Source organism: Rhodnius prolixus, unplaced genomic scaffold (assembly GCF_049639745.1).
Source record: "Rhodnius prolixus isolate KJV_2025 unplaced genomic scaffold, Rpr scaffold_9, whole genome shotgun sequence".
Taxonomy (NCBI): Eukaryota; Metazoa; Arthropoda; class Insecta; order Hemiptera; family Reduviidae; genus Rhodnius; species Rhodnius prolixus.
The window spans coordinates 15,893,604-15,908,116 of NW_027411604.1; the positions used below are offsets into that span (position 1 = coordinate 15,893,604).

General features: G+C 34.2%; 2 protein-coding genes across 7 annotated transcripts in view; one reads left to right on the plus strand and one right to left on the minus strand.

The window, feature by feature from the left end:
• LOC141454290 (uncharacterized) overlaps positions 1 to 14,513 on the plus strand; it is a 215,025-nt gene that overhangs the window by 185,502 nt on the left and 15,010 nt on the right. For 4 of the 5 annotated variants that reach the window (XR_012458607.1, XR_012458608.1, XR_012458609.1 and 1 more), the window contains one exon: positions 3,277 to 3,479. The gene's annotated coding sequence lies outside the window, so the exon portion shown is untranslated. Of the gene's footprint in view, positions 1 to 2,935; positions 3,083 to 3,276; positions 3,480 to 14,513 lie in introns of those variants that run through there. The other variant, XR_012458610.1, reaches the window with a different exon arrangement.
• Positions 1 to 14,513, minus strand: part of Jhbp16 (Juvenile hormone binding protein 16) — a 32,830-nt gene that overhangs the window by 7,100 nt on the left and 11,217 nt on the right. Inside the window, exon 1 of one of the 2 annotated variants that reach the window (XM_074128387.1) lies at positions 10,867 to 10,966. The exons of the other annotated variant lie outside the window; for it this stretch is intronic. The gene's annotated coding sequence lies outside the window, so the exon portion shown is untranslated. Of the gene's footprint in view, positions 1 to 10,866; positions 10,967 to 14,513 lie in introns of those variants that run through there. 2 annotated transcript variants of the gene reach the window in all.

Genomic DNA, 14,513 nt, shown 5'->3' on the forward strand with positions numbered 1-14,513 from the left:
GCACAAGTGACGCTGAACGTTCTGGACGCCCTGTTGAGGTTACTACTCCAGAAATCATTGATAAAATCCATGATATGGTGATGGATGACAGAAGAGTGAAGGTGCGTGAGATTGCTAGTGCTGTGGGCATCTCGAATGAACGGGTACATAATATTTTGCATCAACATTTGGACATGACAAAGCTATCCGCAAGATGGGTGCCGCGATTGCTCACGCTTGACCGAAAACGAAATCGTGTGAAGTGTTGCAAGGACGTTTTGCAGCTTTTCCAGAAGAATCCGCAGGACTTTAAGCGCCGTTTCGTCACTGTGGATGAAACATGGATACATCACTACACTCCTGAGACCAAAGAACAATCTAAACAATGGGTTAACAAGGGGGAATCTGCGCCAAAAAAGGCGAAGACCGTTCCTTCGGCCGGAAAGATTATGGCGACTGTCTTTTGGGATTCGCAAGGAATAATCCTCATCGACTATCTGGAAAAGAGTAAAACTATTACAGGTGCATATTATTCATCGTTATTGGACCGTTTGAAAACCGAGCTGCAAGGAAAACGCCCACGATTGGCCCACAAAAAAGTCCTTTTCCATCACGACAACGCACCAGCTCACACCCCAGCAGTTGTGGTCGCAAAATTAATGGAAATAGGGTTCCTACTCGTTTCACATCCCCCCTATTCTACAGACTTGGCTCCCTCGGACTACTATTTGTTCGCCAATATGAAGAAATGGCTGGCGGGAAAAAGATTTTATTCAAACGAGGAGGTGATTGCAGAAACGAATGGCTATTTTTCAGACTTGGACAAATCCTATTATTCGGAAGGGATCAACAAACTAGAGCAGCGTTGGACGAAGTGTATAAGCCTAAAAGGAGACTATGTTGAAAAATAAAAAAGGTTTACCCCAAAAAATTAAGTAGTTTTTATTTTTGCACGGACTTTTCAAACGACCCTCGTACATCTCCATTTTAGTGAAATAAGTACGTCCTTTGTCATTTAACTTTGGTGGAACCTCGTTTTGTAGGATGTTCCTGTATTTGAAAGATCTCACGTAAGGCTACAATACTCAGTTAATTTGTAGTACGTAATTGTTTCTGACTTATGCATGCATTACAGTAATTCTCACTTTATGTTACATTGAAACAACTTTGAATTGACTTGCCACATATGAAAGTAGATGAATAGTATTTTAATGTAACCTTGTTTATCTTTGTGAACGTCTTGGTTACTCAATGCGGTTAGAGAGGATGTGTTTTATTCCTCATTTATCAATGATCTGGTAGCACTTAGCAAGTCAAATGTATTACTTGCTACTCCTCCAGTAAACTATCAACTTGGCTATTTGTTTTAAAGTTTTCAATGTCAAAAATCCTATTGATCATGGTGTCCCCACCAAACCATTGCTCCAGAGATACGTCAATAGAGACGTCATCAGAACTTATTCCAAAGGCCAGATTGCGATAATTCTCAAGCACTCTCCTCAACAGTATATTGAGATGTGGACATAGAGAGTCAACCTCATAATTTCTGTAGAGTGTCTTTGGGAATAGAAAGGGAGCGATAAAGATGCCGAGTTTCAGAAAAGTGATAATTTTGATGGAGATGATGCATCAGCTAGACAGAATAAAGGTGCATTGGCCCGATTCTGGTTCGACCATTGGCAAAGTTGTGGTTTAATCACTTAAATTTTGATTAAATTAAAAAATTTACTCGTCCAAAGTGATTAAAACTAAATTTAGAATTTAATTCAATCAATTAAAATTGTGATTGTTAAATTTAAGTACAACTCCAAAAATTACTATCCAAAGTTTATGAAATTTGGCAGGGTATTGTGCTTAATTTTGTTTTAACCATAACAAGCGTGGATTAGAATTTCAAGCAAATAACTCACAATTCTGTGTAATTATTACGTTGAGACATAATCAAATCTTGTCATTTAGAATCTATGTCAAGTTCGTTATTTTTTTAAGTTAATTCTGTGTACTAAAATGTTTTTTATTTTTTCAATCTTTACAAAAATATATATTGCAAAATAAGCTAACCTAATTAGAGGTTAGTTTATAGTGAACTAATTGAGATATTTATTTGTTTTAGCTGCTATTGACAGATTTATAGTTGCTTTGTTCAATAAAATACTTAATCCATTGTTCCAGTTCTCTTTCTAAACTAAATCGTTCTTCAGGAACCATCGAACATTTTCCAATAGAGAAAGCTCTTTTTTCAACAAATTGATAGGATCACAAAACTCACATTATTGTTAACAGAATTTTGAGAAAAATCTCATCGATATATTCTAAAAAATCACATTCGTCAAAACCGATTTCACTTGAAACCTGTCTGATGAGTTTATAATAATATTATTTGATGTTCTAAGTGTGGCCAAACAGCAAATTGTTTTAAAGGAACACTAAGAGAGAAATTTAATATCGATGTACCTGAGAATATTTTTAAAAAAATCCTTTAACCTTCCAGCGGGCGCAAGTATCTCACAGATACAGACTAAGACTAAAATAATCGCAGTTTAGTGATGAAGCGGCGGAGGGTGCTGTCCTTTAAGCAATGCTACACTCTCATGACTAGTTTCCTTCAGTAAAAATCTTATCTTGTTTGGGGTTGTACATTTCTTTGCAATTGCCGATCCGTACCTAACATATACTCGCAACCATTCGAGTAAGTTTCCTGAATTATCAATTATTTATATTTTTTCTTGTATACGTGTTCATCAAATTGAACTATTTTCAACATTGTTTATAAGAATATTGTTTTCTACTGACAGAAAAAGACATTGTATATCTCAGATACGAGGAGGAAATATCTGCGAAAGCTTTGAGACAGTCTAGTGGCTGAACATCCTGATTGTAATTATTACACTAATTGGCTTCTAAAAAATAAAAAGTACTGTCGTTTTCTGAGCCTTTTTTATTTGTTATTTCATTATTAATAATTACAGATGTTATTTAATTAATTTAATTTCTTCTATTGATAGAAAACATTAAAAATATCAAAGTTTATCTGAAAGATACGCGCGCCCGTTTTTGTAACTTTTTGGCCGCGCCCGCTGGAAGGTTAAAAAAAATTTCAAATGTAAGTGATCAGGAATTGGGAGCATTTAGTGTCAGTAGCTTAAAACTGGCTCCTTCTACCATTCACCAACGTTAGCAGTGGACAGATTGATTGGATAGAATTGATTTAAAAACATTTACTTATCAGTTATCACATATGATCATAAAGAGTAACTTATGTTTAAAAAAATTATAACCTTCTTTATGTTTGTTTAGATGAGGAGCAAGACGATTATATGCTGAGGGAAAAAAACCTGTTGTAAGAGGATGGATTACGCCTGTAAGGGTAAGAAGTGGATCATGAGTGACTATTTTCTTTTAAATGGATTAAGATGGCAATCTAAAAAGGGGAACAGTTTTTAGCAGATGGTTTTTGGATCGGCCGTACTGGGATTTATTGAAGATATTTGTAGTTAAAGGTAAACGAATCTACTTAACCATTATTGTTTTACAATAACGTGTTGCGAAGAGTCATTTGTAATTCACCTAATTTGATAGTTGGATGTAAAGCCTGCCTTAAAAAGTAGGCAAAAATATATTTAATCTTGTAGACAGTTCACCGGAGTATACTTCTTAAGGTGTTTGAGTGTGGTCAGAGAAGGTCAGTTTGCTACCTAGAGTTATGGAGAGGTATTTGACGTGGTTAGGCCTAAATGATCGAAGTATTTATTGAGCTGGGTCTTAAAAGTATGGCGGTAGTTTTGTCAAGATTTATTTTAATTTCCCTTTTAGATTATCTATTGCTAAATACGGATTTTCGATGATGACTTGCATAAAACCAGGACATTACCATACAGTGCAAAGTTGATATGAGAAGGTTTTGGTAGAGGATTAGCATAATTGAAGAATAGTATTGTACCTAGGATAGAAACTTGAGAAATGCCCGCCGTTACTGAGTAAAAGTGGCAGATGATTGGCTATGATACTGACCTTAAGGTAACTGCGTCTTGAGGGAGATGTTATATTTAATTAAGAAACATTTTTATCTACGATTTCTCAACTTTATGTTAGTTTTACCGCACATAAAACACGGTCTGCTGGACCAACATGTTTACATCCATTCGACTCTTTATAAACTTATCGAAAACACTATTTACATTTATCTTTTTTTAAATCTCCAATGTATTTGTGTGGTAAATTAATTATTACAATGAGATTAATACCAACAGAGAAAGGATTTACCAATTTGAATTTTTAATTTATTCAATTAATTAAATTAATTCAATTTTTGCAATTAGAAAGCTCTTGCAAACTCTTTTTGCAATCCATTGCGCTTTTAATTTGTTTTTTTGGTATTTTTTCCATTTTTACGTCAGTTTTAGGTTGCTGAATTAAAAGATTTATACTTTAGTCACTTTAATTAGGAACCTCTTCTCTTTTTTTTCTCAGAAATTTAGATTTTTAGAAAATTTGGGGAATTTTCTTCTCATTGCGATCCTCATTGCGGTGCCACTTATGGGGGCACCTGACAGTGCATTGATCGCTTTATATTGGGAAATATTATTATTAAATAATTATTAAAATGTGATGCGAATTTAAATTCTTAACTTTTAAATAGGGGGAATTACCGAAAACGTGAGTTGATTTTCACTTCGTGCTGTTCTTCTCTGTAAATGCGTGACTGAACAGCCAGGTTTCTTCCAATTTGTAAAATACAGTCCCTCATGTGATTCTTAATAAAATTATTTAGATGGCAGTGTAATTTAAACAATGACCCTTTAGATCAGTGGTTCCCAATCTTTTTTTGACAAGAGACCATTTTAATATTTCTGTTGTTAGCAGGGACCACAAGGATCAATATCACAATAAACTACTTTTAGATTTTAAAACTAAACTACAATTAACATCGTGATTATGTTTTCAGTTATACGTATTAATGTGGTTTTTGAGCTTACATTTTCTAAACAAGATGGGTAATCCTTGGATTGATGAGATTGCTCAAAGCGATGCGCATATCATCATTTGCTTTTAATCGACTCCTGGATTTGTTTTTAGGCGCTCGACGCCCCACTCACCGCGCCGTCGCCGCATGTCAAATAAATATATTATTATTATTTTAAAAATGTAAAGTGTTTCGCGGACCATATTTTAGTTCTTGCGGACCACAGGCTGGGAACCACTGCTTTAAAGAAAAACCTAACCAACTGTCCCAAAATCGCCCTTAATTGAATTGCCCAATAAACATTTTTGCAAATAAAAGATACATATCTTCATAAAATCGTTATTCGAAAATCTTTAAAAAAAACTGTCTAGTATATTCGGTGACCTAATTTTGACCAATAATCTTATGGTGCCTCGCCTCTGTCATCGCCTAAGCGGTATATGAACAAATAGACACACATACAAAATTTCGTAATAACCATTTATTTTTTGGACCAAATGGAAACATTTTTGTTGACCTCAAAACGGCTATTGCCGATGAGAATTCAAAATTGAAAATCCACACGATTGGAATACCTTCTCTTTCTACATAGTCTAAATTAGATTAGATTATCTGTAGATTAAATGCGGATTTTCGATGATGACTTGCATAATGCCAGGACAGCACCGTACAGAGCAAAGTTGATATGTCCAAGTTATGCAGTAGAAAGGAAATGAATGTTTGACGACATATAGAGGTATTTAGATGCACCATTTCGCTACGAAGACATAATATTCTTCACCAATATCTATGTGCTTAAGTCTATAGCAGAGCTAGCAATGAAATATGAATGTATTTAAAAGTTATAGCCGATTAGAATGAATGGAAGAAAATGATTAGAGAAGGATTACGGTGATTTTAATTTCGGTTAAGCTGTAAGGATGGCAGGAATATAGAGTACTGATCCATCCATTAGCTGTAAGGTTTATGTAAATAGTTGTATATAGTAGAGGGATGAATGAGTGAAGCGAATGTATTTATACGTAAGAATGGAGAGTGAGTGATATTCTAGTGATAAGCTCCTAGACGATGCTGGCTGTATGGCGAAAGCCAATGCTAAAATAGCCAAAAAAAAGAAAAAAAAAAGTTGATATGAGAAGGTTTTGGTGGAGAATTAGTTGAATTGAAGAATAGTATTGGATCTAGGATAGAAACTTGAGAAATGCCCACCGATAATGAGTGGAAGAGACCGAGTATTGGCAATGTCAGCAGGAGATTATTAAAGAATAATCTTTCGTTTGTGAAATACTCGTTACGTCAAGTATGGAGTTTGAAAACCAGTTTGGCTGGTTTTTCCCGTATATGATGTTAGTTTTCAATTAATGGCTGGTTCTAAACGTTGGTTGAAAATGACCATATTTACGTAACCAGCCTAATGCATAATTAGAAATTTTTTTTTTTTTGTTACGCAAATTTCTCGGAATCAACTCTACGTAATGTTATTAATAAAAATTAAATTAATTGATTCTGTGCCTCACTTGCCGGGAAGTGGATATATCCTTTTCCGTTCTAAGTTCGACGTGAACCTCCGCGTTTAGTTGAATTTCTTTTCAAGAAAACATATTTTTTAAGGATGGGTTTCCAGGATACAAGGTTTTCGTCAAACTGTCTTGTTTTTTTGGGAACCTATAGAGATAGAAGTGATATTGGCAATGAGCTTTTAATCAAAGATAGAAAAACCATAAGAATTCTAATAAAATTACACGAAATTAACTGGAGCCTAGAACAGTGGTCGGCTAACTCATCAGTCTATAGAGCCAAATATCAACAGAACCATTGAAATTTTGTTTTTGGGAGCCAGTAAACTGTATAGGTTGGTACATTGTTATAAACTTAATTATGGTGCTCCTAAGCTAGCCTTTGTTTATAACCTTCCTCAATCTTATTGAGGTAGGTTTGCTTTTCCAATGACCCCTTGTTAGTTTATTATTAACATACCTATCTTCTACTTTTTTTGCGCGATCGCACGGTTTCAGACTTCACTAGAAACACTCTAATAGAATAATAGATATTCGCTACACTTCGAATCATTATCCATTTCCACACTTTCGAAAGCCTTGTCACAAGGAATAACGAGCCAGCGAGTTCACATGGTCTGTGTCCTGATCTCTTCAAAGTAGACTCGCACAGACCGAAAGAAAACTGCTGCGACTTCTGCGCATGGGGAAATATCATTGCGTAGGACGACACGAAGTTCCAATCGCACCGTGCGAGCCCGCCCGCAAGTGGTTCTTTTGAGGAAGAACCACATTCAAGGGTGGGGGGAGCCGCTTGTGGCTCGCTATTCGCGGTTTGCCGACCACTGGCCTACAACAAGAGCAAATACTGTATTCGATTAGTAGTGCAAAACGGTTATTCCAGTTGTTCTTAGTAACTTCTATCCCTGCTTGCTCTTTCTAACTCGCTGTTAACACCAAAAGTACATTTTGCTGTTCAGACTTGTCTCAATAGATATCTGGATTAATGTTCTTAGAATGTAAGTTTTAAAAAAAAAAAAACATTTTTTTACTATAACCTAGCGAGCATTCCATTACATTTTCAAAAAAAAGGTCGTATTAAGGGACGAATTGCTTCAGCTTTTGGTGGTATTAAAATACATGTGTTCGCTCGCTTGGTGTGAATGCACTTTAAGAGAGAATCGAATGAAGACTAAAGATCTAAAATTTCTGTATTATAAAGCACAATTTTGTTAATTGGGCTATACACGTCTAACTAGAGTTCTGAGTTGTGGACATAGAAATTGATACCTTCCATTACTATTTCTCAAAATGCCCAGGCAATAGATCTTACCCATTATAGCCGATACAACTTAGCTTTGCGGGCCACAGCATTCAATGACGCACTCGCTGGTGCTGCCTAGAATGGAGGATTAGTATTTATCTAAAAACTAGACTCTCTCGCGTTTAACTTCTTACTTCAGACTTTGAATTTCAAAACTGGTTTCACCCTTTAATCGCGCACAAATTCAAACCAATTTTAGAATTGCCTTTTTAGCACTCAGAGAAGCTCAGAACTGAGAATTTAGTTACTTCTAACCTGAGGTGACAAATTTGGCTTTTGTCACAGAATAATTCTTGAAATTCTTAGTAATATATTTTTTTTCAAATATAAAATTTTAGAAACACATTCATTTCTTAATAACCTAAACTAGATTGCATAAAACTGCATAACAAACCTAAATTCTACGTCTGCCAAATTCTGCCTAATGATGATTTAGATAATATTTCACTTCTACTCCTAACATGTCTGGTGCTCTTTATAAAAACAAGTACATCACTGAATATTTCTCTCTCCACTCTGTTAGTGATAATACACTGCTCCACAAAAAAAGTGGCGCACTTTAAAAATGCGTTATTTTTTTTTCTCTGTAACTTTTTTATTCTACATTTTATTTTAGTTAGCAAATATAAGAAGTATAAAGTTACGGGAGGGCTAAAATAAAATAAAAAATGATCTAAAAGAAATAAAAACCTTTAATTTAACAAAAAAAGTACTTCTCGGCAAAATATGAATTTGAAAAAAAAAAGTATTTCTTCCGATTAAAAAAGGAGAAAAAGAATTTTAGTAACGTGTATTGCTCGCATTATTGCATCTGATCTACTCGGCATACTCCTTATTAAATTTCTCACGAAATCTTGTGTTAATTCCTCCCATATCTCCACCAGAGCACCACGCAACTCTTCTAAGCTCCTGGGAGGATTATTTCTCCATCTTAATCGCCTACCCAGCTCATCCCAAAGATGTTCAATTGGATTTAAATCCGGGCTGCGTGCGGTCATCTCAGAATACGAATGCAGTATCGTGGAGATATTGAACAACACAGGCGGCAGTGTGTGATCGGGCGTTATCTTGCATAAAAATAAAATTCTCCCCAATAAATGGTGCATAGGGTATCACATATTGCTGCAAAATTTCCCTCACATACAAATCTGCATTCAAGATTGCCCTGTTGAACACGTGGCGCTCAGTTTAAGCCCCCATAGAAATCCTAGCCCACACCATCACAGAACCACCTCCGAATGGTAGTCTACCAGAAATATTGCACGGAGCGTAGCGCTCCCCAGGCCTTCGGTAAACTCGTCGCCTCCCATCGGGTGCGTAGAGAGCAAAACGGGACTCGTCTGAAAAGGGAACGTTTCTACAATCGTTCTCAGACCAGTTGCGGTGTTCCCTAGCGAACTCTAGACGGGCTCTCCGATGGTCTACGGTGAGCAATGGTCCTGTGGCTTGCTTCCTAGGGCGTAAATTCATTTCAGCGAGCCTTCTTCGTACAGTTTCGGCACTGACTGAAACTCCACGAACAGTAAGCAGTGTTTGAGCAGTTTCAGAAAGAGTTGATGTACGATTTCTCAGAGTGTGAATTCTAATAAATCGGTCATCAAGTGCTTCTGTGGCTCTTGGTCGACCCGAACCTTGTCTGCGAGTGCAGAGGCCTGTCTCCTGGTAACGATGGATGGCTCTACGGACGGTGGTCTTAGGCAACCCTAACGTTCGTGCTGCGTACCGCTGACTCCGTCCATCCTCAACTATTGCAATAATACGGGCCACTTGCTCTGCAGTAATCGCCATTTTCTGAGAATTTGCAGTGCTTTCAGCTTGAAAAAAGTCGAAACGCGACTGTAGAGGTCAATAAATTTATTTACTGTTGAGGTAAAGTTCATGTTGCTGTTTACACAAAAAGTCCGAAGGGGATTAAACGAGGAATTGCTTCTCTATTTACAAGAAACTTTGGGGCTTGATTCGATTAATTGTTCCCTGACAGTTTATGAAAATAATTAAAACTAATAATCTTTCCCCAAAATGTGATAAAACAAAAAATAAACGCTTTTTTCAAAGTGCGCCACTTTTTTTGTGGAGCAGTTTATATATAGAATTACCGACCTGTTGACTCTAGATGATCAAAACAATGAGCAAGTCAATAACATCTTTCTATTTCTCACTAACAATCTCAAATTTAGAAATATTAGCTCTACAATGAAACCTCCTTGCTAACCTTAACTTATACCATTTCTAAACCATATTGGCTGTAGCCAAAATAATAATTTAAAAAATAAATAAAAATACAAAATAAAAGAAGCCATATTAGCGAAAATTCCGATTATTATTAATTGTTATTTTATTTTAAGCAGATAAATTTCGTTACTGTAATGAACCATTCAGTTGATTGTCTTTAGTTATGATTTATACTTCTGTATCTTTTTCTAATTTCGTTTTTACTACGATCCATATAAATATTAAATTGTTAATTGTAAATTATTATTGTTAATTAAATGATGCTTAATACTTTTTCTTTACTAAATCTTACTAATATATACTAATTAATTAATTTGGTATTCAAACTACAATAATTTTTGTATCTATAAATGAGACAGGTCGACCCTTGCTATAAGATCGGTAATCTCTAAAAGTAATAAATATTTCATTTAATTTATTTACATTTAACCTACCATCATCATTCCTCACAATGCCCTAAAACTAATTGGATACTCTTTAGCTGGAGCTAGAATTTTTGCATTCAACTCGCGAATCTTAAAACGGATATTTTACTACAAATTGTGAGTTTTTGAATCTATAAATATAACGGTAAAAACAAAATAATCTCATATTTGGACCAAACAATAGGCTAAAGATTCTCTGTCGTATTATTTAGCCTATTTAACCTAAATCATCAGCCAGTTTTCTATATTGACTTAATGTAACTCTTCAGTTAACTTAACTTCAACCATCTTGTGATAATCATGGATAATTTGTAGTATTGAAAGTTTCGAAACACAATTTGTTTTGAAAAAAGACAAGTTTATTTTTTTAGGACTACAGAAAAAGCTGCTTAATGCTCCAATCAAACGTAAGAATTCCTTAAATTAGACCACTGGCCAGTATCATACCTGAATGTAAAGACTATGTAGAACTGGAAGATTTCTGACAGAGAAATACGTAGATGTTAACTTCTCCACTATCTAGTGATAACTGCCCACTTCTAATGACGTTCATGTTGATTTTCTAGTTCTCCCCTATGTACAGGAAATAAGTAACCTCGGAAAACACACACTCCATGTTTTTCACCTATGGAATTCTCACAGTTTAAGGCTAGGCGCATATTGAAACGCTGGATATGAGCGCCATGACTCGAACACTCGCGTTGCGAATATTGAGAATACACAGTTTAAACACGCTCACAGACACAACTCTAATAACATTTAATAACTAATATTGTTGATTAATGTTTAGTAAATGGCGATTCCGCTGGATGAATCAAAAAGTTAATAAAATATAATTAAGTTATAAAAACGTAATTTAAATAAAAAATTTTATACATTTTTTGGTTACATTAAGATTTCTCTGTTTTAAGTAATATACAGGGTGTTCATTTTAAGACGGCTCAATTGCATTTCATGTATTACATAGTTGATCTGAGCTAAAAATGGTAGAAGAAAAATTTGTTGCCCGTCACCTCTAGTTTCAGAATATGTGACTTGATTTTAGATTCCTGCCCGCATACGCGGCTGACGCGCTACCAAAAGTGAGGGTTCGCGGTTGACCCCCATTTTCATATACACAGTTTTAAAGAGTATAAAAAGTTATGAAAAAAACCGGAAACCGAAATTCGATATCTTCAAAATTAAAGGTGCTAGGCCATTTCAAAATCTGGTATTTATTAATCATATTTCAATTTTTTAACTTGTTATCAAAGAGAAAGAAGAGCACGCGATAGGTCATTTTTATGTATTTTTTCATCCTCTTTCTACTGAAAATATTGCCAAGGCAGTAAAGCTAGTATTTTTCTTAATATCGGGAAATAAGTAGTTTTCCGAGTGATTTTTCTAAGAAAAATCAAATGTTAAGAGCTTGAGATGTTCTCAAGCATACACAAAATGGCTAAAAATTAATTTTACATCTGTTACAATCAAGAAGGTTTAATAATTATTTGGTAATTTTGGGAGAGTTGCGTTTAATTACCAAAAACATTGGAAACCTCCTGCCACATATTTAAGTGATCAATATCTTTCATATAAAGGATCAAACTTATTCCTTAATTTATCAAATAATGCACTTCGCTCAACTTGAGAAGCAAGTACTGGGCCTTCAAAGGTGCCTCCTCTGGCTCGAGAGGTTAGCCTGGTGGTTATCAACTGCTCTCAGTACCTGAGGAGGCACCTTTGAAGGCGCAGTACATGCTGCCCAAGCTGCGTACTGAATTGTGATATTTTATAGATAATATTTTATATAAAAAATGTACTAACTACAAATTTTTAAATGCAGTTAGAACTTTAACATTAGAAATGAATGATTGGCAAAGTAAATGATGCCTTTTAAAGTAAATAAGCCATTGTACCAGAATATTATAACCTCATAATAAACGTGACAAATAGGAAATAATACAATCTCTTACTCCAGTAAGTGATAAACACAACAATCCCACTAAATATTTAAATTCAATCAAAGCGACAGGCTTGCCAACCCCTCTTGAAATGTTTCACTCCGGCTTTTTTACTCTCATTTTCTGTTCACAAGCTGTGCCAACTAAATCAGTTCAGTCAGGAATGAATTTAGTAGATTTTAAAACTATGTACGTAAAGAAAATGATTTATTGATGTCCAATATCTTAATCTACTTGCCTATCCAAATATCTGTGAAATCAATGGAAGGTTAATAAATTTCATGGAAACTATTTTGTTAAATTAGCTTTTCATTTTGCCGGGTTTACTTCAACTATTCTAATATTTCCTTAAACAAAATGGGATAAAATACACTAGACACATTTTATTTTACAATTAATATTAGAGATGAAGTTTCGTAACAATATGAAGCATATTATTCTCGTTAATTAACGTTAGAATTCATTTTATTATTATATGATAATAATCAAACCACTGCCCTCTATATCTGCCTACATGTTCTTATTCATAAGCTCACGTAATGCTTTAATTAGTGTTAATTGCAAAAAAATGTACTTACAAGATATTTTTTTAAATATTTTTTAACATTCTAGTTTTTCTTTAATTTCCTTTAAGAAAAAGTAACGCGATATTTTAAACAAAATTTGAATTTTTCATCTAAAATCTATGTTAGTGAAATTTAAGTTCCGTAGGTTTTAATGTAGAAGATTCTTTGTACGTGAGAAGGTGTTTGGTCTTAAGATACTGTCTTACAGTAATTGTGAGGAAGATTTTAACTTTTACTTAAGAACGTTTTTGTTCAATGTTACGTTATTTCATTAAAGTAAAGGCTATTTTTACATTCAGGCTTTATCCAGATTTGGCCCTGTATTAATTTTATTCAATATTTTAACAGTTAATTTAGTTTTCTTATTTGCTATTGTGATTGATGTTCAACCAATATATAGCCACTACCTTTAATTCAAGTCATGCTCTCTTGAATTGAACAGTAGAATACTTATTATGTGTCATACTTTTCAAGGTTAGTTCTAAGTAAATCTTCACTTCTATTATCTTTAACTCGTTTACGTAAATTTTTCTTCACTTTTATTTAATTGTTCGGCTGATGATTACTTCCTTCTTTTTTTCAATAGTCATTGATTTAAATCAAGGCATTTTATGTAAATTTGATTTAATTGATTTGAGTAGCTTGCAGCTGTAATGGTTTGTTGGCACATTGAATTGAGACCGCGTACTAACAACTCGTTACATTTTTAGTACAATAACATAATACTTGAACGAGGGTGTTAATCTAACTTAGCACTGACTTTGACCGTCAGATTGGTTAGCAGTACTGTTTGTTTACTTGGCACTGAACACTGTTCTTTGTCTTTGACACTACTAGCGAGCCTAGTAAAACGATTCTTGTCTCTATGGCTTAAATTTGGTCTGCTATTTGAACAAATTGCTTTGCAGCCCAGGTAAGGAGATTTTAATCTAAATTTCAACGTTCTCTAACTGGCTTAGCTAAATAACTGGCAAAAATTACAATGTTTTAGTGATAATAGGTGAGATATAGAAGGTTAAATTTTCAAACGTTTATATCCCTTTTCATAATGTACAGATTTTGAATGAATTCTTTAACGAATTTTAGAGAAACGTTACCTCTATAACTGGTATAAATTGCAATGTTTTAGTGATAATAGGTGAGATATAGAAGGTTTAATTTAGGAGGTTTTCAAAGTCCATCAAATTTCAAACCTTTGTATCTCTCTTTGCATTGTTTAGATTTCAATGAATCCTTTACCGAATTGTAGAGAAACGTTACCTCTATAACTGGTATAAATTGCAATGTTTTAGTGTGAATAAGTGAATAGATATAAAAGGTTAAATTTTGATAGTTTATCAATTCCTTCAAATTTCAATTTGATTAGTAATACCGCCTTTTTTATTAGCTAGTATTGTTTAGTATTAGCATAAGCTAAGGCGAATCCTCAATCAAGATTATGTAAGTATTGGAGTTTAAGTGCAGATAATGCTTTTCTGGCTACTTTACTATAATGAATCTTTAAAAATAACACTTAATAGTTCTGTTCGAAGTATAATCAATTCAATTCATCCTTGGGCAAGTGATTCTTATTTTCTTTGGCACTAGG